Source organism: Narcine bancroftii, chromosome 12 (assembly GCF_036971445.1).
Source record: "Narcine bancroftii isolate sNarBan1 chromosome 12, sNarBan1.hap1, whole genome shotgun sequence".
NCBI lineage: Eukaryota > Metazoa > Chordata > Chondrichthyes > Torpediniformes > Narcinidae > Narcine > Narcine bancroftii.
Genome location: NC_091480.1, coordinates 98,153,874 through 98,179,722, shown reverse-complemented (window position 1 = coordinate 98,179,722; position 25,849 = coordinate 98,153,874). Strand labels below are relative to the sequence as shown.

The window sequence follows — 25,849 nt, the reverse complement described above, 5'->3', positions numbered from 1 at the left end:
GGGAGGGGGGGGCGGGGTGGTGGTGATGGTTGACAGGAATTGTGACAGGCAACTTTCTTTGGCCAGTAGACTGGCTCCAGAAAGGTGAGTGTGCATATGTCAATCTATAAATGTGCATTTATACATATATGCATGCGTGATCCACATGCGTGAGACTGAGTGAGTGCCAGCATTGCAGAGCACTAGATCTAGTGGTGTGGAGATCACCATGACCTGTCTGGAAAAGTTGTGTTATTTTTCCTGGCCTTGTTCTGCTGCACATTTCCCCTCACTGCCCTCTCCACAGCCAGCCCGGCTGCACCACCGTCCTTTGCAGTTGTTTGTGGCCATGTGGAATGTGCCTGAGCCCCAAAACCCCTGTGGAGGACTAAAAATCAAACCCCGCAGATGCTGAAAATCTGAATTAAATGGAAAGTGCTGGCAACACTCAGCAGATCAAGTAGCGTCTGTGGAAAGTGAAAAATGAGATGATGGCTCTCTTGCCCTCTGTCGGAGCACCGTCACCACAAGGACTGCAACCTCTCAGCTCACTGACCCCCTTCTCAAGGCAGTTAGGGAAGGCAATAAATGCTGATTGCCATCAGTGGTCTCCCCTTCACATGAATCAAAATAAAGATCTTGTTGTAAATGTATCGTTGTTTCTCTTTGCATTTGGTGCTGCTCAATGCTAACCTTCTGTCATTGCCATGCAAGTCCATCCAAATAACCTTTCCCAATATCTAGCTCTTTTTAAAAAAATCATCTCGGTTTCCCCAGCTTTTCTATCTCTTTTGGCAATTTAAAATCTGCAATGTTAATGGAAGGACTCTGAGCTGTGTAGACAAACTGACACTGTCCACGGGACACTCAAAGCTGCTGTACAGGTTGATCATATTTTTAAGAAGTCGTATGGTGTGTTGGCCTTCATTAACCGTGGGATCGAGTATGAGCCATGAGGTAACGTTGCAGTTCTAGAAGACCATAATTAGATCCCACATTAAATATTGTGTTCAGTTCTGGTCACCTCCCTACAAGAACATTGTAGATGCTACAGAGAGGGTACCGAGAAGACTTGCGAGGATGCTGCCTGAATTGGAGAGCATGGAAAACTTGGTCTTTTCTCCTTGGATTGATGAAGAATGAGGGGGCATGATGAAAGTTACTGATCGTATGCATGGGCAGAGGGGCTTTTTTCCAGGCTTGAAATGGCTAGTGCAAGGGAACGTAGATTTAAAGTGCTTGGGAGTGAGAGTAAGAGGTAGTTTTTCACTCTTGGAATGTGCTACTGGCAACAGTGGGGAGGCAGATACAATAGGATCTTTTAAGTGACTATTGGGTAGATATTGAGGAAAAGCTAAAGGTAATGAAGTAGGCAAATTCTAGATGGATGTTGAAGTAGGTTATTAGGCCAGGACAACACTGTGAGCTGAAGGGTCTGTACTGTGCTGTAGAATTTTGTTCTATGTTCTCCATATTTTATTTTATCTGCAAGATGTTTAATCTCTCCATTTGTATGCAATTTTTGTATCTTCCTCACAGTTTACTTTCCCTTCTAACTTTTTACATTTGATATTACATTATTCCCTAATTGCTGTTGATACAGACCACGTGTGGCTCAAGTTCTGATCCTTCCAAAATCCAAGCTTTACAGCCTGTAAAACTAAAAACACTATTTCATTCCTGCTCACTGTTTTCTTTGTACAAGTTCTTGAAAATATATTGGCCAGAAAGACATTGATTCAAACATGAAGGGGAAAAAGTCTCTTCAGTTGTCTGAATCCTCCTCCGTGTAAACTAATCTTCCTTTATTCTTCCTGCATTTCCACCATTCCTTCCAATCTGACCACTCATCCTTGCACTTGGGGCAACTTTACAGTGGCAATTGGCTTACCAACCCAAATGTCTTTGGGATGTGAGAGGAAGCCAGAGCACTCGGAGGAACCCCACTTAGCTTCAGGGACAATGTACAAACTCCATACAGTGTCGGAGGTCCGGGTTGAACCCGGACAATACACAGATATGATGGGGAAACTCAGCAGGTCATGCAGCATCTATAAAGAAGTAAAAGGGTAACCAACATTTTGGGCCTAGGCCCTTCATCAAGCTGTGAGCAAAAAGCAGGTACGTGCCTGGAGAAAGTTGTGGGGGGAAGGAGAGGAGCAGGGGGAGGAACACAGGCTAACAGGTCATAGTTGGATATGGCTGGGCAGGTAGTAGAGAAAAATGTTGAGATGTGATGGGGAATTTTCAGGAAATAGATTATTATCCTTTGAACAAATGAAAGATAAATATAACTCAAGATACAGTGCTGGCATATTACCAATTGAGATCCTACTTGAAGGACAAATTAGGAAGCAGTCTGAGGTTACCAGAGGGAAGTAACTTTGAATATGTGATTACAGATACAATGACAATCAAAAGATTTATAACAAATATGTATATTAAACTGCAAGAAAAGGAGAATGAGGAAACAAATGGTAAAACTAAACAAAAATGGGAACAAGATTTAAATATAAAGATTAAAAAAAGGAAACATGGGAGAAGTTATGCTCTGGAACGATGAGAAATACAATAAATACGAGGTTACGTATGATACAATATAACTGGATACACAGGCTATACATTACACCTCAAAAGTTAAATAAATGGGACCCAACAGTATCTGACAGATGTTTTCGTTGTAAAAAAGAAATGGGAACAACAATTCATGCAATTTGGACATGTGAGAAAGTAGAAAAATTTTGGGAAGATCTAAACCAGATATTAAATAAAATTACAGAAAACAATATACCAAAAAACCCAGAGATCTTCCTCCTAAGTAACATAAAAAATAAAGAACTTGGACTTGATTTGGATGGTGCACAAAAAAGATTTGTTAAGATAGCTCTAGCCGTAGCAAAAAAATATATTATGTCAACCTGGAAATTGGAAGATAATTTGAGAATACAACAATGGTATATAGAAATGAATAAATGTATTCCATTAGAAAAAATAACATATAGTTTAAGAAATAATATTGAAATATTCGAACAAATATGGGAGCCTTACATGAAACACAATAGAGAAAACCTACCGGGGACATTTACCACCTAAATTAATGAAAGGAGAAGGAAATGAAAAGAATTGACTCAGTGGAATTTCTTGTTTATTTTTATTGAATGACAACATTGTTTGACTGGTTTAATGTATCTTAGATTTTGTACTTTAAATGAATGGGGGGGAGGTAGGGAGGGTGGGATGGGAGGGGGGGAGAAAATGACACTATATATTTGATAAGGAAAATGTATGTAACTTGGTCAATGTGGTTTATGGTGTGAAAAATAAAAAATTTTTAAAAAAAAGAGGTGATGGGGAAGGAGGTACCTCTGAAAAGATTGGGATGGGGAGGCGGGGGTAGGGAGAGGGGGATAGGGAGGGGAGGGATAGATTCTGGATGGGTTTAATGGAAACTGGAGAAATTTATGTTGATGCCATCTGGTTAGAGAATGCCCAGATGGAATACTAGGTGTTCCTTCAATTTGCGGGTGGCCTCGGTTTGGTAGCGTGTAAGGATTTGGACAGTCATGTTGGTGTGGGAATGGGGCATGGAATTAAAATGGTTGTCCATTGGGAGATTCTCGTTATTGAGTGGATGAAGTGAAGGTGCTCAATGAAACAGTCTCCCAGTCTTCATCCAGTCTCTCTGACGTAGATGAGGCCACATTGGGACCACCAGATGCAGATTCACAATGAAATGCTGCTTCATTTGGAAGGACAGTTTGGGCCATTTGTCCTCATTCCTTTATGCCTTGATTTTGCATAGTAGCTTCCTGTGTGTTTCTCTACCAAATAAATAAAACAGAACAATAGAAACCAGAGCAAGCTGTTCAGTGCATTCCTCTGCTCAATAACGTTCGTCTTGTACCTCATGCCACTTTCCTGCTGTGCCCTCCTGCTCGCGGCTTCGTGGAGGGAGAGGAACCTGCAGATGCAGTGATGGTTAAATGTTTTCAAGGAATCGGACTTAAAATAAATTGCTCCGAGGTGTATATATTCCTGTAAGTGAAGTTTGTTTGGTGTAAGTACGGTATTGTATTTATCTTTAAAACTCTTTATTCTAAATGCAGGTGTATTAGTTGGGCATTGTAAGAATAGTCTCAAGCCACCCGAAAACTCGCTTATCCCACATCATCCAAGCGTTCCGGATACCAGAGGTTTTACTGTATCTTTAAAAAAAAATCTATCAACCCCTACCTTGTACTTATTAAGTGACAGGAAGATTGGCAGGAGCTGATCGGCCAGGTGGACTGTGTGGTCTGACAGTGGAATGGCACCCAAAGCAGTTGTGTGGTAGATGAGAAAGTTGAGATAAATATAGAGCTTAAAGCAAGAGAATTCAGTGGGCAGAAGAGACAGGGTCCAGACAGGGAGTGAAGAAGGATAATAAACTAAACTTAATTTATTTCAATGCAAGAAGCCAGACGGTTAAGGTTCACGTAATTAGGACATGGATAGGCATGTGGCATCATTTTTTTCCATATTTTATTTTTTCCAAAATTATACATAGTAACATGTTAAATATACAATATATAAAATGTTTTCTCACAAACACAACAAACAACAACAAAACCCTCCCTCTCTTCCCTCATCCACCCCCCCCCCCCCATACTGATCCATTCACCATTGGAGCAGCTTGCGTATATTTTAAGTATCTCGAGTACAATTGGGGAAACTACCTTTTTGTTATTTTTATACCTTTTTGTTCCTTTTTATTACTGTATCTGGGCCCTTATGTGCTCCAGATCTGGCTGCCAGACCTTTACAAAAGTATCATATTTATCCTTTAAGTTGTATGTGATTTTTTTTTTTCCCCCCCATAGGTATATAGTTGTTCATTTCTGCAGTCCATCGTGCAATGGGGCATGTGGCATCTTAAAAGAAATTTAGTACGCTCATGGATAGGAAGACAGAGAGATACGGCCAAAAGCAGGCTCTTGGAGCGAATTCAGGAAGAACCATGGAGTTAGATTGAAGGACCCGTTTCTGATTTGTATAACTCTATGGCTCTATTACTGTGTCTCCTTAAATCTCTTGGATCGAGATTTCCAGATGTCTAAAGATTTACTGCTCTCTATGTGAAGAATGTTCTTCTTGTGACCTCAAATTGTCTACCCTTTACATGTGAGTGTGGCGAAAGGAAACATTTAACCTGTCAAGTCTTGTAATGGTTTCCCTCTCCATTCAAAGAGCTAACTCCTTCCCCTATCACTTCTGTCTTTTTGTCCTCTACCCTCCCACCATATCCATCCATGACCTCTTGCCAGTGCTCCCCACCCCCGTCCTTTTCTTCCTGCTCTCCTCCCCCCATCTTTTTATTCAAGAGTCTGCCTGCTTTTTGCTCATAGACTGATGAGGGCCCCAGGCCTGAAGCGTTGGTTATCCTTTACTTCCTATAGATGCTGCATGACTTTGCTGAGTTTTTTAGGTATTTCAATGAGATCACCCTTCCAAATATTTCTAAACTATAGGATATAGGGACCCATTCTGCTTATTCTCTCCTCATTGGACAAAAGCACCTCATTCCAGCAAGAAATCTGGTGACTCTTTGTGACACTACATTTGCGTGGTGGTTAGCAGAACAATGTTACAGTGGGAGCAACCCGAGTTTGAATCCGCAGCTGCCTGCAAAGAATTTGTACATTCTCCTTGTGACCGCGTGGGTTTCCTCCGGGTGCTCCACTTTCCTTCCACGTTCCAAATACGTACACGGTTAGTAGGTTGATTGGTCACATGGGTGTAGTTGGGCGGCACGGGCTCATGGACCAGAAGGGCTGTTACCGTGCTGTTGCAGCTTTGTGTGAAAATTGAGGTGTGGTCTAAGGTCTTTGATTTTTGTATTCAAATCTGGTTCCGAGAAACGTCGATATGTTTTCAGAAAATCTAATTTCAGTACAATCACTTCCTGGTTACTACCTCAAGAAACAGTTTTGTCAAATGCCTTCATAAATGCAGGTTAACCCAGTTCAATCAATTAATGGTTTTTCTGAGAACCTTGTGCCTTTTAACAAATTTCAGCGTTCCCTCCCCTATTATTGATCATCACTAGCTGTCTGACAATGCAGCCACTTTACAGGAGCCTTATAAATGACCTCCACCTGTGTTTTCCTGGCTTGAGACAAGAAGATAATGATAATAAAGACTGGGATAATTACATTGGTTTCAAGACCTCAGGTATTGGTTCTTCAATGTATTATCAGTTTGAGTGTAGCTCAGAAATAATACAGGGAAGCAAATTCTCTATGGGTGCGATGGAAGGGGACAGGATAATGATTGTAGTCCAACACAGCTGTAGGCACCAGGGGATATCTTTGGAGTGAGCACAAAGATGAAACCTGAGTATTGGCCTTTTAAACAGTGTGGTTTCAAGGGAAATTCTGCGGAAGTGAGTTGGTTGAGGAAAACTTAATTTTCAGGCCAGAAAACCTCACTGCACTTCTCTACATCGGAGAGACTGGACACAGACTGGGAGCTAGCTTCGCTAAGCACCTTTGTTCAGTCTGCAAAGATCTTCCAGTGGCCAACCATTTCAACTCTGCGCTCCCCTCCTTCAATAACGTGGTCTGTCTACAGCCTCATGCAGTCTAACCAGGGCCATCCGTAATATTCTGTAATAACTCCTAATATTCCATCTTGCCCGAGGGCCTGTCCTCTTCCTTCTGACCTTCAATCCACCACTTTATTCGGGCACCTGCCTACATTTTACTTAGACCTTGACAAAGGGCTTAAGCCTGAAACCTTGATTATGTGTCCTTATCTTTGGTAATGTAAAGTATGCTGTTTGACCTGCTGAGTTTCTCCAGCATTTTTTTTAAAACTTCAATCACTGTGTCTGCAGACTTTATTTTGGAGGTGTGAACAAATTTTCAGCTCACTTCTCTCTCCCAATACTGTCGGACCTGTGGTATGCTGCTACTGACCTCCAGGTCAATTCTTTAATTGTCCACTTTGCAGTTGTGGCATGGACCCAATGTATTTAAAAACCAAAAGATGAATGAGTAGCTGTGTATGGGTGTGGCATGTGAAAATCTCCAGGGGCTGGGTATCTAGACTGAGCATTTGGCACAATGCCAATTTATTGGCTTTTCATCCCTAAACAATATTTACAGTCCCATAATGAAATCAACAAGTTAGAATATAACTGGAATTGACACGTCCCAGGCTGATCTCAGGTTTGCATTACATCCTTTCTGATTATTGCCTCAGAGCTTATTTGCTCTCTCAGCACCTTTCAGGGCCCAAAACAGTCCTTCCAAGTGAAGTAACATTCACTTGTGAATCTGCAGGGATCATCTACTGAATCTGATGCTCCCGTATGGTCTCCTCTTCATCGGGAGAGACTGGGCGCAGACCAGGAGATCGCTTTGTTGAGCACCTCGGCTCTGCCCGCTGCAATAGTGTGGATCTCCCAGGGGCCATCCATTTCAGTTCTCCATCCCATTCCCTTGCCGACATGTCTGTTCATGTGTACTGCCAGTCTACCACCCTCAAATAGAGACACCCTCCAGTCGGATGGCATTAATATTGACTTATCTGGCTTTCATTAAATCCCTGCCCTCCCCTTGTCTGCATTCCCTGTCTCCTTTTGCACAGACATGATAAATTCTACCTAGTCCCTTATCACATCCAACTAACACCTTTTGTTGGTCTGAATTCCACCCCTATTGTTTGAATTTGGAGACTTTCTGATATATCCTGCATTTGCCTTTTTTTTCCCTTCCCCTTGAAGAAGGGTCAAGCCCAATATTTATCTTTGTCTCTTTTCAATGCCAAAAAGACTGGTGAGTTCCTCCAGCATTTTGGTGTCTTTACTACAATCACAGCGTCCACAGCCTATCGTGTTTCTCTGGTTGGGTTGGAACTCTGATTCACAAGGACATGGATTCCATCCTCTGTTCACACACTTGTCATGTACACAAAACATGTTTCCCTGGTCCAGTGCAGGGGGAAACAAAAGCAAAAGAGCCCCTTTATGAACATCCTAGATCCTGGAACAATACAGCACAGGAGCATGTCCTTCAGTCCTGAACATATATTGTTGAAACTCAACAGATATCCCTCCATCACATGCATGTTCATGTGTTTATCTTGAAGCCTTTTAAACATCACTATTACATCTGCTTCCACCACTATTCCTAGAACTCACCACTTTTTTTAAAAAAAAGATGAGCTACACTGTAAAAAATCTCCCCACCCCCCAACCATTAACACATGTTCACTGGTGTGTTACACTTTCAACCTGGGGTAAAGGTTCTGACTGTCCATCCTATCAATGCCGCTCAATGCTTTTAAAAACCTCCATCGGGTCTCCCCTCAACCTCTGACGATCCAGAGGAAACAGCCCAGGTTTGTCCGATCTCTCCCAATAACCTATCCCCTTTAAACCAGGCCACATCCTGGTAAATTTTTTCTGTCCCCTTCCCAAAACTTCCACATCCTTCCTCCTTCCTGGAATGGAGAAACCAGAACTGTACCTGTTCAGAGAGGGAACAACTTTCTCTGGTGGGGACTAGACTGTCGATCCAAATCACTGCCCAAAGACGTGCGTTTTATTTTATGCTCAAAACCAGGTATGGTTATTTTTAGCTATCTTTTTGAGGACAAAGTTGCTAGAATTTACAAACAACCTAGATTCCTGCCAAACAACAACCCAACAATATTCCTTATTTAAAGTGAATGGACTTGTAACAGCACTGTGTTTGACAGCATAATTATCTTGAATGGTTCTTTTTTTAGCCTATATTGGTCAGGGAGACTCAATAGCAGCCTTAGCCTGAATCAAACAATATCCCATCAAGAATTTTAAAACATTCACTTAATTACAAATTAAACATAACATCAGTTATTTAAATAATGCCAAATTTCAACATGCATTAATCCTGTTCTTCATAGTTTTTTTTCTTGATTTGCTGGCCACTCGAAATACTGACCAATCATTTCCAAATGAAGTGACATTAATTCTGAACATGAACATTTCTGTTTCAGTGATTTGAATCATCCCACACAAAGCTCTCTAGAAATGGACCTGCAGTTTGTTTCTTGAGATTTAAAAGTGACCTAGCAGTGTGGCAACAGGTCGATTTGCCCCATAGCCCCTGTAACCCAGGTTCAATCCTGACCTGTGGTGCTGTCTGTGTGGAGTTTGCCCAATCTCCCTGTGAGAGCGAAGGGTTTCTTCCTCACTGTCATAGCCATACAGTGTGGAAACAGGCCCTTGGGCCCAACTTGCCCATGCTGACCAAAATGTCCCATCCATACCACCTACCTACATTTGGTCCAAATCCCTCTAAACCCATCCTATCAATGTATCCATCTAATTTTTCCTTGGGACCCCTACCACCCCACGCACAGCATCTCCTTCCATTGGGAAGGAGATGCAGGAGTATCAGTCACAACCACTAGGCTGTGGAGCAGCTTCTTACCATGGGCAGTGCAACTACTGAGTGACTGAATGAAGACCTGAGAATGCAGTTTCATTGGGTTGTACTTGTACAATAGGTAGATATTGAATTTAAATAGTATCTGCCTCAACCACCTCTTCTGGCAGCGCATTCCATAAACCCACCACCCTCTGCGCACTTTAAGAAGAAGAAGGAAAAAAAAAGTTACCCCTCCGGTTCCACTTAAATCTTTCCCCTCTGTTGTGTTTGAAAGAGTATCAGGTTCGGTGGGTTCACAGAGAGACAAGTGTTACAATTTGCAGGTAATTTTACTGAACACAGGAGACAAACAGGGGAGAACGTTAAATGATACTCAATTACTATATTACTTAACAACTATATGGACTCCGATACCAGTGGCCGCCTTTTCACACACACACATACATACTCTATAGCAAGGACTTTCTCACACACACCCCTGATTCCCTGCACCAACGGGGGTGCGGGTCTCCGCAAGCACTGATCTATTACAATACTATGGGTCAGCTTCAGTGTAGTGCACACCTTACCTCTGAAACTTCCAGTGATATCCACAGTGGGGAGTGATGTTGGGGCCTTGACCATGAGGCAGAGAGAAAGAATGTGCTATACATTGATGTTCTATGGTTTTAATCTGGGTGTCGAGCCAATAATGATTCTAAGTGATTTAAATTAGCCAATGGAAAAGTGTGCACTAAAGGGTGGCTGGAATCCAACCTTGATTGGTGGATTTTGTGCTGAATGACTGGTCCCTCAATCACCCTGGATCCACCTTTGTGTCCACAGCTCAACTCACTAGACCAGCCATTCTCAACTTTTTTTTTGGCTATGGCCCCCTTAGGACTCTGCTCAAAGTTAATGGGGTCCCCTTCCCTGTGAAGCAGTCAAGTTTTGGTTTCTTCTGTATTTTTCTCCTACTGACTACACGAAAAAAATGAGAGTATTTATGATACGCGAGGTGAAAAGAAAGCAAGGCTTTTACTTAAATGTGCTGTGGCTCCAGGGGGCTGTAGGCCCCCATTAAGAATGGCTCCACTAGATAACCACGTGTTCACGGACAGTCCTTCCTTCTCTTCCTTCATCCAACTGCAGGTCCTCTGAGATCCATAGAAACATAAAAACATAGAAGATAGGAGCAGGAGTAGGTCATTCGACCCTTCGAGCCTGCTCCGCCATTCAACGAGATCATGGCTGATCTTAAAGTTCAGTACCCCGTCCCCGCCTTCTCTCCGTAACCTTTAATACCCTTATACTGAAGAAATAGATCTAATTCCCTCTTAAATAGATTTAATGACCCTGCCTCTACTGCCCTCTGTGGCAATGAATTCCACAGATTCACCACCTTCTGGGTCAAGAAATTCTTCCTCCTCTCGGTCCTAAATGGTTTGCCTATTATCCTCAAACCATGGCCCCGGGTTCTGAATTTTCCCATCCTTGGAAACATCCCATCTGCATCCACTCTGTCCAGTCCTGCCAGAATTTTATAGGTCTCTGAGATCCCCTCTCAATCTTCTAAACTCCAGCGAGTACAATCCCAATTTGCGCAATCTTTCCTCCTAAGTCATTCCTGCCATTCCAGGTATCAGCCTAGTGAATCGCCTCTGCACTCCCTCCATTGCAAGAACATCCTTCCTTAGATAAGGTGACCAAAACTGCACACAATACTCCAGGTGGGGTCTCACCAAGGCCCTGTACAGCTGCAGTAAGGTATCCTTGTTCCTAGACTCAAACCCTCTTGATATGAAGGCCAATATACCATTTGCCTTTTTAACCGCCTGCTGTACCTGCATACTCGCCTTCAGAGACTGATGTACAAGTACCCCTAGGTCTCTCTGCACTTCCCCATCTCTTAATCTATTGCCATTCAAATAGTAATCTGCCCTCCGGTTTGATATTGACTTATCTGGCTTGATCCACATTGTAGTGCATTTGCCATGGATCTGCCATGGATCTGCCCAGTCCCTCAGTCCCTCAATTGATCCAAATCACACTGGAGCTTCCTGACCCCCTCTTCCGTGCACACAACCCCTCCTAGCTTAGTGTCATCTGCAAATTTGGAGATATTACATCCAATCCCCTCATCCAGATCACCCTAAATTGTTCCAGCACTTGGCCTGAAGGAAGTCAATACTACACTTGATTTTAGCCAAAAGGCAGAGAAGTTACTATTAGACTTGGATGTGGTTTCCAGACAAAGGGGCAGGTTTCCTCTTGGATGTTCAAAGGCCTCAACTTGATCGTCCACTTTAGGGTGGGATAACATTTAATTTAAAAAAAAATGTTTACATTTTAAAATTTTATTTATTACGTTGTAGAAGCCGATTCCAGCCATTTAAAGCTGTGCTGTCCAATTACTCCCAAATTAACCTTCAACCCCATGTTTTTGGATGGTGGGGGAAACCAGAGCAGCTGGGGAAAACAGACACAGAAAAGAACGTACGAACTCGTACAGGCAGGCGCTGGGTTTGAACCCAGGTTGCTGGAGCTCTACTGACATCACACTGACAGCTATGTTGACTCTGAATTTGAAGAAATCACAGCCATTGCAATTTTGATTTTCTTTTTTAAAAAGAGACACTTTCTCGTTAAATAATATTTTTTTCAGTGAGGAGCTTATCCTGGAAAATGCACTTCGATTTAAATCCATCCTTGCAGGAAATAATGGATTATAGTTACAGTTTTAACATTATTGCTTCAGCAAGATAATTAATCCTCAGCAGTAATATTACTACTAATATCAACTTAGTGTGGCGAAATCCCGATCGGAGATCTAAGATTAATTAACTGAAATACTTGAAAATTATTTGCAGAGGCTTCTGAAAAAAGGTGAAGCTACTCTCAAACAGCTCATCATGAAAGATCAGTTTCAAATTTCCCCAACATTTAATGACTCCTCTGAAGCATCCGATGGAACAGTGACAGTAAATGTTAGAGCTTGGTTTGCACAGCACGTTTCATGAACTCCCGTACTGAAAGAAATGCCCAAATGAAATACTGCACACTATTTTCTAATAGGCGTCACCTATTAGAAACCCAAGCAGTATCAGAGCATTTTAGCAGAGCTTCAAGGCCATATGTGATCGGCTTGATCTTGAGAGGAGTGCCGAGTTGTCAGAGGTGGGTTAGGGTCAGCCAGAAGTCGAGGTGACATTTGCAGGTTCAGATGGAGGTGGAACATTGTCCTGTTTCCTACAACCGCTAACACACCAAAAAAAAACATTAACCAGCCATGCAAAATATGTGTGTAATTACAAAGCATTTTGAAGATGTGCTGAGGTGAGATGAGACTTCAGTTAAATGCATCTGGGTTTTTTTCCTGCCTGAACATGTAGATATTAACTGCAAACAAAACATTTTTAGGGTTCAGGGGGAAGAGCTGGATCCTTCGAAGAGCCAGCGCAGGAACAAGGGCTTAATGTCCTCCTGAAGAGCTCTGAAATGTTGCCTCCCTTAGCTCGGGTTTATTTTGCACAACAGTTAAATCCTTGGCTAGATCCGCTGTGTTTGAAACACTGTGCAACTGGCAAATATCAGATAAGGCTATTGATCAGTTCTCTGTGGTCTGAGAAACGAAGCACTCTGCAGGATCGAAACATTATGAGCCCAAGGCTGAAGCTTCCTTTGATCTCCAATTAGAGATTCAGTGAGCTTGAATTTGACCTTCAGCCAGAGACTCACCAAAGAGTCGACACATTTAAACTTCATAACATGCTCATGCACAACAGGACTCTCTGCTGCTCAGTGGCTGCCCCATCTCTTTCACCTGGGAACCTTTCCTGCTGGAGGGCTTTGAGTCCATCAAGTCTGCCTATGACACGACAGTCTTTGGCTTCATCAGCCACACCTATGAGTCTCACTACAGAGAGGAGGTGGAAAATTTCATGATGTGGTACAAGAGTAACAACCTAATGAAGGAGATGATCATGGATTTCAGGAGGACCGGAATGACCACCCCCCACTAAACATCAATAACTCTGGGGGTGGAGGCTGGTACAATGGAGGCACTTAAAAAGCTCCTAAATGGGCACATGAATGCAAGAAGTAGAGGATAAACTTGGCAGGTCAAGCAGCATCGGGGAGAAAAAAAATGGTTGACATTTCGGGCTCCATGAGGGTTTCATCTCAAAAGGTCGACCATTCTTTTTCTCCCACTGATGGAAGCCAGAGAAGAGGCTGCCCAGACAGAAGATGAGGTGTTGTTTCTCCAATATTGAATGAATGGAGAGGGGGAAGAAGTAATTGGTGGTGAGATAGTGTTGGAGAAGGTGAACATTGTGTAGGGTAATACAATGAGTGATTGTAGTAACAACCCAGTGAAATTCTGGAGGAACTCGATCAGTCTCGCAGCGTCCATAGGAGATAAAGATGTTTTGGTGGATACAGGTGGGAGGGTAAAAGAGGGTGATAGGTGGATACTGGTGGGAGGGTAAAAAGAGGGTGATAGGTGGATACAGGTGGGAGGGTAAAAAGAGGGTGATGGGTGGGAGGGTAAAAAGAGGGTGATGGGTGGGAGGGTAAAAGAAGGTGATGGGTGGGAGGGTAAAAGAGGGTGATGGGTGGGAGGGTAAAAGAGGGTGATGGGTGGGAGGGTAAAAGAGGGTGATGGGTGGGAGGGTAAAAGAGGGTGATGGGTGGGAGGGTAAAAGAGGGTGATGGGTGGGAGGGTAAAAGAGGGTGATGGGTGGGAGGGTAAAAGAGGGTGATGGGTGGGAGGGTAAAAGAGGGTGATGGGTGGGAGGGTAAAAGAGGGTGATGGGTGGGAGGGTAAAAGAGGGTGATGGGTGGGAGGGTAAAAGAGGGTGATGGGTGGGAGGGTAAAAGAGGGTGATGGGTGGGAGGGTAAAAGAGGGTGATGGGTGGGAGGGTAAAAGAGGGTGATGGGTGGGAGGGTAAAAGAGGGTGATGGGTGGGAGGGTAAAAGAGGGTGATGGGTGGGAGGGTAAAAGAGGGTGATGGGTGGGAGGGTAAAAGAGGGTGATGGGTGGGAGGGTAAAAGAGGGTGATGGGTGGGAGGGTAAAAGAGGGTGATGGGTGGGAGGGTAAAAGAGGGTGATGGGTGGGAGGGTAAAAGAGGGTGATGGGTGGGAGGGTAAAAGAGGGTGATGGGTGGGAGGGTAAAAGAGGGTGATGGGTGGGAGGGTAAAAGAGGGTGATGGGTGGGAGGGTAAAAGAGGGTGATGGGTGGGAGGGTAAAAGAGGGTGATGGGTGGGAGGGTAAAAGAGGGTGATGGGTGGGAGGGTAAAAGAGGGTGATGGGTGGGAGGGTAAAAGAGGGTGATGGGTGGGAGGGTAAAAGAGGGTGATGGGTGGGAGGGTAAAAGAGGGTGATGGGTGGGAGGGTAAAAGAGGGTGATGGGTGGGAGGGTAAAAGAGGGTGATGGGTGGGAGGGTAAAAGAGGGTGATGGGTGGGAGGGTAAAAGAGGGTGATGGGTGGGAGGGTAAAAGAGGGTGATGGGTGGGAGGGTAAAAGAGGGTGATGGGTGGGAGGGTAAAAGAGAAAAGAAGCTAAGAAGTGATAGGAAGAGAGGCCAGAAAGCTAAGAAGCATAGATCCTGGATTGGGCAAGGATGGGAAAAGGGTGGAGGAAATAAAGAGACCGGGGGAGGGAAATGGGGGAACTGGAATTGGAGAGTCTACATTGGTTGTAGAAGTAGGTGATCCTTGATCCTGAGGGTCTGCTTTAAGAAGAAGAAATTATCACCTTGGTGTTTACTTTGGAAGGAACTCTAGTTGTCCTCAGAATAGCAATCTGCCCATATTCCTGTTTTAAAAGGGTTAATAATACAACATACTTTAAACCTGGTGCTTTCTCCTGTAACAAAGTGAAATGGTCTCTTTGACATCTACTGCAAGGAAACACAAATCAGATCCCAGCAGTCTCTGAAATTGGTATTTACCCTTTTAAATAATGGGACAGAGAGTGGCTGTCACTTCTCTCATGGCATTGCATTGCTGTGTGATTCATGGGGCTAACATTTGGCTCCTCTTTAGAAAGCTTGTGTCATCATTTAAATGCAGAGAGGACTTTCTAAATGACACTGTTACTGAAGGCAGTGCTGAATGAATCTCAATCTTCAAGCAGTAGAAGTTAATGGCTTTGAAACCCATCTTATTTTTTAATGTTATCTTTGTAAACCTAATTGGCAGGATAATAATAGTAAATCTGGAAGGTTATTGTGAAGGAGAAAGCACTTTATCAGCTCCCTTGCCACCCGTTATGTTGGTGTAGTGACCTGATGTTGATTGGAAGGTGAGAGGGTTCAATTCTGTACCCAGTGAAAAATGGAAATCTGCAGGCGCTGAGATTGTAGTTTACTACTATTCTGTACCCACCAAGTACCTCAGCCCAAACAACCTTGGCAGGCACAGTGGCTTTTTTTATGCATTAGATGACTGAGGATCGATTTCATTTGGAGTAAATCAAGTTAATGATCATTTCCAGCTGAGATTGCACCAGTTGAGAATTTGGACAGGCTGATGTGCATGTCAGTGGGCCTGATGTTTGCTGGTGAACATCCCAAGCACAACTACCGATGTTATTCATCATGTAAAATGTGCTCTGCCAGTGATCACTAAGTCATTCTGGCTACCTGCTCGGTTGGCTCGTGATTCAAAGGTTGACTTCACTGCTATCTGAACACTTAAGAAAGTTTGCTGGACATTGCTCGTACATAATCCACAATGCTGTCTGTGCTCAAACTAACAAAGGCTTTTTGGACAATATGACGAATGATAAAGTAATATGTTTTGTTCCTGCAGGCTGTACAAGCACAGGGTTCGTTGGTTGAGATGAATCCCTAACGGTCACTGACACTGGAGGAAAAGGAGGTACAAAAATGCCAGGTGGCCGAGATCTCCCCTGACATTGTCTCTTGTTCCCTTTATGTTCCCCATCTGCTCCTGGTGTCTGACTGCCTTGTCCCTTCTCTTCACCCTCTTATCTACTCCAGAGCTAAATTTTAGATAACAATGGTGCAGCCCCTTAGGACAGAGGTAGAAATTCTTTTGAGGTGGAAACACAGAACATAGGACAGTAGGTGCAGGAGTAAGCCAGTCGGCACTGCCATTTACTGTGATCACGGCTGATCATCCAGAATCATTACCCTGTTCCTGCCTTCTCCCCATTTCCCTTGACTCCACTATCTTTAAGAGCTCTATCTAACCCTTTCTTGAAAGCATTCAGAGAATTGGCCTCAACTGCCTTCTGAGGAAGAGCATTCCACAGATCCACAACTCTCTGGGTTAAAAAGCTTTTCCTCATCTCCATTCTAAATGGCCTACTCCTTATTCTTAAACTCTCGCCTCTGGTTCTAGACTCCCCAAACATCGGGAACATGTTTCTTGCCTCTAGTGTGTCCAATCTCTTAATAATCTCTTGTTTCAATCAGATCCCCCTCATCCTTCTAAACCCCAGCGTCTACAAGCCCAGTGGCTCCAATCTCAACACATGACAGTCCCACCATCCTGGGAATTAACCTCATGAACCTATGCTACACTCCCTCAATAGCAAGAATTTTCTTCCTCAAACTTGGAGACCAAAACTGCACACAATACTCCAGGAGTGGTCTCACCAGGGCCTTGTACAACTGCACAAGAACCTCTTTGCTCCTATACTCCACTCTCCTTGTTATGAAGGCCAGCATGCCATTAGCTTACTTCACTGCATTCTGTATCTGCATGCTTCCTTTTAGTTACTGATGAACAAGGACACCTAGATCTTGTTGTACTTGCTCTTTTCCTAACATGACACCATTCAGATAGTTATCTTCCTTCCTGTTCTTGCCACCAAAGTGGATAACCTCACATTTATCCACATTAAACTGCATCTGCCCACTCATTCAACCTGTCCAAGTCATCCTGCATTCTCATAACATCCTCCTCACATTTCAATCTGCCACCCAGTTTTACCATCTGAAATTTGCTGATGTTACTTTTAATCCTTCATCTAAACCATTAATGTATATTGTTAATAGCTGCAGTCCCAGCACCAAGCCTTGCGGTATCCCACTAGTCACTGCCTGCCATTCTGAAAGGGACCCATTAATCCCTACTGTTCATTTCCTGTCTGCCGGCCAATTTTCTGTCCACGTCAATACCTTAACCCCAATACCATGTGCTCTAATTTGCCCACCAATCTCCTATGTGGGCCTTATCAAAGGATTTCTGCAAGTCCAGGTACACTACATCCATCCTTGTCCAGTTTCATAGTTACATTCTCAAAAAAATTCCAGAAAATTAGTCAGGCATGATTTCCCCTTCATAAATCCATGCTGACTTGGACCCATCCTGTTACTGCTATCCAAATGTGCTGCTATTTCATCTTTTATAATTGATTCCACCATCTTCCCCACCACTGATGTCAGGCTAACTGGTCTATAATTCCCTGTTTTCTCTTTCCCTCCTTTCTTAAAAAGTGGGAGACAACCTTGCTTCATAAGACATGTTCTTCAATCCAGGCAACATCCTGGTAAATCTCCTCTGAACCCCCTCCAAAGCATCTGCATCCTTCCTGGAATGAACACACACTCCACGTTAAACCTCTTGCAAACTTGTTTATAATCAATTCTACAAGTTGTTTGGAACTGGAGGAAGAGGCTTTGGGAATATCTGCATCAATAAGAGGGAAAATCTATGGTCGGCTTGGCAGAGGATTGAAAGTAAGATTCCACTTGTACAATATCTCTAATGACCTCAGGTGATTTATTGGCTGACTATATTCCATTAAATAAGGCAGAAAAAGTTCAGCTTGAGTTATTTCAGAGTAAAATGTGGCAGTAGGATTAAACAAGAGTGCAATGTGGGAGAATTTCAAAGTGATGAGAATTAATTTTGGACTGTCAAAAGAATCTCTTCATAGAAAGAGTAATTAACTTTTGGAATAGACTCTCAGTTGTGACAAGCAGCAAGGAACCAATGAGTCATTTTCCTGGCACTAGTCAGTCAATGCAGCAGAGTGTTGGGTCAGGTGATTTGATTTGATCCTGTTGGCTCAGGACGTGACACGTGAAGGAGGGAGTGATATCGCATTCTGATGAAGCCGCCTTCCTGCTCATTTTACATTCAGCCTTATCATTGCAATGCTCTGATTTATGTGAGAGGCAAGTACAGTGCTCCGAATGGTGGTGAGGGAGGAGGTGGAGCATCTGCAGGCACCTCCACACTCGAGTGTTTCCACTATCCCTCTCTTCAGCTTCACCTTGTGTATCCCTCTCTTCAGCTTCACCTTGTGTGGCTCCACTTTTTTGCTCTCGCCTCCATCTGGCACCTGCCAATCAACTGCCTGTGTCACCTAACTCCATCCCTCACCCCCCCCCCCCCCCCCACCAATCTGTCTGTCATCCTCCTGTCCAAACCCTCCCACCCTGTCCTTATTTTACTGGCTGCCTCCCTTGGCACTTTCAGTCGATGAAGGGTTATGACCTGAATGATTAACCATTCTTTTTCTCCAACTCATGATTTCCCACCAGCAGATTGTACCGCAATACTCAGAGTTGATGAAGAATCTCAGCAGGTAATGCAGCATCCACTGGAATTAAAGAGTGACCAATCTTCCAGGTGGGAGCCCTTCAAGGAATGAGCATAAAGCAGGCAAGCAAGAGGTGAGGGAGTGGGGGGGGGGAGGGTGGAGGAGGAGGAAGGGTCAGGGGAGGAGAAGGGTCATAGCTGGGTAAGAGTGGAAGGGTAGAAGAGAAAAAGCTGAGAAATGAAAGGGGGAAAGGGTAGGTCTGAATGGTGAGGGGACTGGGGTGGGGAGCTGGAGAAAAAAGACCAAGGGATAAGGAAGGAGAGGGGGTTGAGGGAAGCTGGAGAAGTTGATGTTGATGACATTGGTTGGAGAATGTTTAGATAGATTATGAGGCGTTATTCCTTCAATTTGTGGGTAGCTTCAATTTGGTGTAGCATGAAGACATGTTGGTGTGGGAATGATGTGTGGAATTAAAATGGTTGGCCACTAACGCAGACAAGTGGGACTAATTCAAGAGGTCACTTTGTTCTTCATAGACCGCCTGGCCCTGTGGGCCTGGTTCATTGCTGCAGAACTCAGTGACCCTCTGACTAGTGACAGGAGCAGTGGCTGAGCACAGGCAAACTCACGAAGATATCTCCATCATAACATTTACCACAAAAACATGTCCACAAGAAAATCAAGGTTGAAGGATATGTGGACCCCTATGAAGATGACTCATCTCAGACAGGACCCTACAAATGACAACCCCTGCCCAACAGGAGGTGCAGCATCCAGAGTGTTTGGACAGATTATAATCGACGGCTCTTTTCTTAAGTGCCATTGATGGAGAGGACAGCCAGCACTTTTCTCCCAGAGCAACAATCGCAAATACTAATGGGCATCAAGGTGAGTGGAGGAACGATTAGGGGAGATGTCAGAGGTAGGTTTTTTTTTATAAACATGGTGGTGGGTGTAAAGGTTAAAACCTTGTGCTTTGCATTTTGTTTAATTTTGTGACTATCCCTTTAAGAAAGATTTTTGTTTGTAGTCTTAACATAGTTACTATGAAGTCACATGTTGTAATATCCGAGCGAACGGGTTCAGTCTTCGAAGAACCATGGAAGAGGCGTAAGCATTGAAATACTTTGGATTGGTCTTATCTCATCATCTTATCTTGCTAGTTTTAATCATTTCTTGTATCATTAAAGTCTTTAAATATAATCGAATGCTTTGTTAATTCATCTTGATGCAAAGTTATGCAAAATGGTTTTATTAACGAATTAAAGGCTACATAAAGTTGCAGTTATGAAATTTGGTTTATTGGAGTGATAAGATTGTAATTCAGAATATCGAAGCTTTCATTTCTTAGAAGATGACATGTTTTGAAATTGGGAAGTAGGAAAGGTATAGAAAGTGTCATCTACAGTGGGTGCCAGGAATACATTGCTGAGGGTGGTGGTGGAGACTGGCACAATAGGGACAATAAAAATAGAGGGTTATGAATGTGAGGTAGGGAAGGATTGGATTTAGGACCTTTTGGCACAGTCATTTTGATGCGAGTGATTTGGTGCGGCATGTTTGGCACAGCCCATTTAGACGCAGAACTATTTCAGCGCAGCTCTTATTTATTCCTTTTTCTTCTTCTTTGGCTTGGCTTCGCGGACGAAGATTTATGGAGGGGGTAAAAAGTCCACGTCAGCTGCAGGCTTGTTTGTGGCTGACAAGTCCGATGCGGGACAGGCAGACACGATTGCAGCGGTTGCAAGGGAAAATTGGTTGGTTGGGGTTGGGTGTTGGGTTTTTCCTCCTTTGCCTTTTGTCAGTGAGGTGGGCTCTGCGGTCTTCTTCAAAGGAGGTTGCTGCCCGCCAAACTGTGAGGCACCAAGATGCACGGTTTGAGGCGTTATCAGCCCACTGGCGGTGGTCAATGTGGCAGGCACCAAGAGATTTCTTTAGGCAGTCCTTGTACCTTTTCTTTGGTGCACCTCTGTCACGGTGGCCAGTGGAGAGCTCGCCATATAACACGATCTTGGGAAGGCGATGGTCCTCCATTCTGGAGACGTGACCCATCCAGCGCAGCCAGATCTTCAGCAGCGTGGACTCGATGCTGTCGACCTCTGCCATCACCTTTGTTGACCTCACCAAAGCCTTCGACACCGTGAGCAGGAAAGGGCTTTGGCAAATACTAGAGCGCATCGGATGTCCCCCAAAGTTCCTCAACATGATTATCCAACTGCACGAAAACCAACAAGGTCGGGTCAGATACAGCAATGAGCTCTCTGAACCCTTCTCCATTAACAATGGCGTGAAGCAAGGCTGTGTTCTCGCACCAACCCTCTTTTCAATCTTCTTCAGCATGATGCTGAACCAAGCCATGAAAGACCCCAACAATGAAGACGCTGTTTACATCCGGTACCGCACGGATGGCAGTCTCTTCAATCTGAGGCGCCTGCAAGCTCACACCAAGACACAAGAGAAACTTGTCCGTGAACTACTCTTTGCAGATGATGCCGCTTTAGTTGCCCATTCAGAGCCAGCTCTTCAGCGCTTGACGTCCTGCTTTGCGGAAACTGCCAAAATGTTTGGCCTGGAAGTCAGCCTGAAGAAAACTGAGGTCCTCCATCAGCCAGCTCCCCACCATGACTACCAGCCCCCCCACATCTCCATCGGGCACACAAAACTCAAAACGGTCAACCAGTTTACCTATCTCGGCTGCACCATTTCATCAGATGCAAGGATCGACAATGAGATAGACAACAGACTCGCCAAGGCAAATAGCGCCTTTGGAAGACTACACAAAAGAGTCTGGAAAAACAACCAACTGAAAAACCTCACAAAGATAAGCGTATACAGAGCCGTTGTCATACCCACACTCCTGTTCGGCTCCGAATCATGGGTCCTCTACCGGCACCACCTACGGCTCCTAGAACGCTTCCACCAGCGTTGTCTCCGCTCCATCCTCAACATCCATTGGAGCGCTTACACCCCTAACGTCGAAGTACTCGAGATGGCAGAGGTTATTCCTTTTTAGGCTTAGTTAAAAGCATTAATGAAAGCAAGATGGGAATTGATAATTCACTGTTAATGAAAATGTTCATTTAAGAAAAACTTTATTATGTTTACATAGAACTAAAAATAATGTTTATTTTCTTTAGTAAAAATGTTAAAAAGAAATAAATTAATTATGAAAAATCTAAAATATGACGTTTATTCAAAATTATGGGCAATCCCTCATAATAATTTCCCTCACTAAATCTTCTTACGAGTGTTTATATTCGAGCATCTGCTTCCCTGAATTTCTTTAATTTCAGTGGAATGTTGTGCTCTGCTATGATGTGCTCATACTATCATGTTGATTTTCATATACTTGCGCCAAAATAGTTCTGTTCCCAAACAGGCTGCGCCAAATCGCTCGAGCCAAAATGGCTGCGCTGAATGGTCCCACTCGGGGAAGGGATTGGATTAGATTGTTGTGCATGTTTCATATTTGGCACAACATTTCAGGCCAAATGGGCCTATTACTGAGCTGCAAAGGTCGATTCTTAAAACGCCAGGACGAGTTTACTGAGGATGTCCAGGAGCTAAATAACTGCAAACTCAAAAGAAAAACTGCATGAGGAACTCAGCAAATCAGGCAGTATCCGGAGGGGAATCGATGGCTAGACTGAGAGTAGAGGGGAGATAGCTACTTTAAAGAGGTGAGGGAGAGTGATGAAGCAGGAGATTAATGGATCCTGATGAGGAGACGGATTGTGTCAGGTGAGGGAAAGAAGGGGGCAGATTGTGACAGGGGTGAGGTGATGTGTAGAGATAGCGAAGAATTATGGAATCTGACAAGAAATGAAATGGGAAACTCAGGAAGAGAGAGATTGTGAGTGGTTGGGGGAGGGATCCCGAAGTGTATGTGGATGGGGCAGCTGAAGGGGTGGAGGCTGGAAGGAAGGATGTTTGTGAGAGGAGCTGAGTAGATCAGAAAAGAAAAAGGAGAGATACAGTATATGCCAACTGCAAATGCAGGGTGGGTTTGTATTGGAAACTTCTTTGTGCATTTAAACTGCTCTATAGGCAACCAAGTATCAAGATGCAGCAAAATACTGGTGACCTAAGTAGGGGATGATAGGTGCAGGAGATCCAGTAACCTGCTAATACTCACATCCTCAAACAACCCACTGTCCACATACCCATAGCCCACACTGCTAAGAGCCAAGGACTGAGGAGAGCGTACCAAGGAACAGAATTAACCTGCATGATAGAGGCAGGCATTGATCAGGCATGACGTTATACGGGGAAGTTGAACTTTTCAGAGAGGTGATTAAGCGTGTCAATAAGGGCGGTGTACTTGACATAGCCTCCATAGGATTAGTAATGCCTTTAATAAGGTCCTTGATGTAACTGGTCCAGAATGTAAAAGCTCATGGAATACATGGCAAACTGACTCTGCAATTTGCTTGGGGAGAGGAGACAAAGTATTGTTTTGTGGCCAAATCTGCAACCTGTGATTTTAGGGTCACCAGCCTGTAGTTCTCTGTCCAGTCCTTGCATCCTTTCTCAAATAAAGGTGCAATCTTTGTTACCCTTCAGTCTTCCACTACCTCACCTGTGCCCAACGATGATTCAAGTATCTCTTCCCGAACCCCACCACTTTCTTCACCGGCTTCCCTCAAGTTCCCTAGGATGCACTTGATTGGGCTCTGGGAATTTATCCACTTTGAAACCTCATGTACCTCCTCCTTTAGAATTAAGGTAAATGAATAATGAGGTCTTGGAACACATCCACATTACAGTTTCTCCTGACATTCTCCAAGACTTCATCCACATGCTGTGATTCAACATATCCAATGGCATTTCTCCCCCTGAGTTGCTCTTAATACATTCAGAATATCTTTTATCTTATTAGCTGGAGACCTTTCATGTTCTCTATATCCTCCCAAGTTCCCCCTTAAATGATTCCTGGATCTCTGATAAACTTCAAGATTCATTTGATCACACCTGTCTATGGCTGCCACAGTCCTCCTTCCAAACACTGCTGCCTGAAAAAACTTTTCTTCCATTAAAAAAAAATAAAGTCCCTAACTGGGCAGTGCAGTTGATGTAGCAGTTAGTGCAACACCTTTATAGCACCAGTGATTGGGACCAACCTGGGTTCGAATCCTGCCCTGTCTGTAAGGAGCCTGTAAGTTCTCCCCATGTCTGCGTGGGTTTTCCCCAGGGGTTCCGGTTTCCTTCCACCCTTCAAAAATGTACTTGGGTGTAGGCTAATGGGTATAATTTAGGCGGGACTAAATTGTACGGCTGAATTAGCCTGATATAGTGCTGTATGTCTAACTTAATTTAACTTATTAACATCACTGAGGATAGACTGGCCCTTCATTCTTGCCAGGACTCTCTTTATTTTGCACTTTGTGATTAAATCTCTCATTTTTATGTTATTCTAAAGAAATCACTCCGATCTCTTCTCAGAGCTAATATTTTCCATCCTTGACCACGTCTGCACAGATCTCAACACTTGCAGTAACCCTCTAATTTCTCATTTAGTGTGGTGACTAGTGTTGCGTTCTGTCCACCAGATAAGGTCCAATTAGTGTTTTATACCATTCCAGTATGGTTTACCTTTTAAAAGACTTCTGAACAGGTACTGGGTTAGAGGGATATTGGCTGAATGCTGGCAAATGTGACTAGCTCAGATGGGCAACTTGGTCAGGCTGGTGGAGTCTGGCTGAAGGGTCTGTTTCCACATTGTTTAACTCTTTGACTGCAAGTTCTCCTCTCACATCTGTGAGGTGTTGCATTTTGGAAAGACAAACTAAGACAGTTTTGACCACAGGAAATATATCAGTAAGAATGAATGAGTCAGAGATTTACTAGGATGTTGGCTGGACTTCAGGAATTGAGTTATGTGGAAAATAGGTTAGTACTTTATTCCCTGGAGTGTAGTATGAGGGGATATTCGATAGAGGTATTTAAAATTATGGGGATAGACAGAGTAAATGTAGATCGGATCTTTCCACTAAGGGTGAGTGAGATACAAACCAGAGGACATGGGTTAAGGGTGAAAGGGGAAAGGTTAGGGGGAATATTTGGGGGAACAAGCTGCCAGCTGAAGTGGTGTATGCAAGCTCAATTTTGACATTTGGGGAAAATTTGGACAGGTACATGGAAAGGGTGCAGGTCAGTGGGACTAGGCAGTAAAATAGTTTGGAACAGACTAGAAGGGACAAAGGCTTGTTTCTGTGCTGTAATGTTCTCTAGTTCTATTTACATCTCTAGGCCAATAAAGTCCCAATAGATTTTCCAATCATTTTTCCAGCTACCTTCATCAAAACATTGACATGCACACCAAGTGTAAATGAAAACCAGCACATGGCAGATGTTGCAAATCTGAAATCAAAGCAGAAAACGCTGGAAAGACTCAGCAAGTCAGGTAGCGTCAGAGGGAGCATCGTGCAGAAGACGAGTTGAGGTTGGTGCAGGTCAGCCATGATCATAATGGATGGCAGGACAGGTTTGAGGGACTGAGTGCAATACACAAACATGCTGGAGAAACCTAGCTGGCCACGCACCATCCATGGGAAGTAAATGATGACCAATGTTTCAAGCCTGGGCTCTTCATCAGGAAGAAGCAAAGGTAGGTAGGTGCCTGAATAAAAGGTGGGAGTAGAGGAGAGGAAGGGGATAGAGTACTTGCTAACAGGTAAGAAGTTATAAGCAGATACAAATGGGAGGGTAGGAAACGAAGACGTTTGGCCGACATTCAAGGCCTGAGCCCTTCAAGGAAAATTCAGAAAAGGCAGAAATGGGATGTATCCTTTGCCTTACCGACGTGTCTGTCCATGATCTCGTGTACTGCTAACCTGAGACCACCCATAAATTGGAGAAACAACTCTCTGTCTGACTTGGGCACCCTCCAACCGGATGGCATTACTATCGACTTCTCTGGCTTTCTTTTAATCATGGTGGAATGCGGGG

At 43.8% G+C, this 25,849-nt stretch overlaps 1 long non-coding RNA gene across 1 annotated transcript in view; it reads left to right on the top strand.

The window, feature by feature from the left end:
- Positions 1–19,893, top strand: part of LOC138747386 (uncharacterized) — a 79,926-nt gene extending 60,033 nt beyond the window's left edge. The window contains exons 2-4 of the long non-coding RNA XR_011347466.1: positions 16,195–16,263; positions 18,906–18,990; positions 19,438–19,893. This is a non-coding gene — a long non-coding RNA (uncharacterized lncRNA). The remainder of the gene's footprint in view (positions 1–16,194; positions 16,264–18,905; positions 18,991–19,437) is intronic.
- Positions 19,894–25,849: the final 5,956 nt, after the last annotated feature.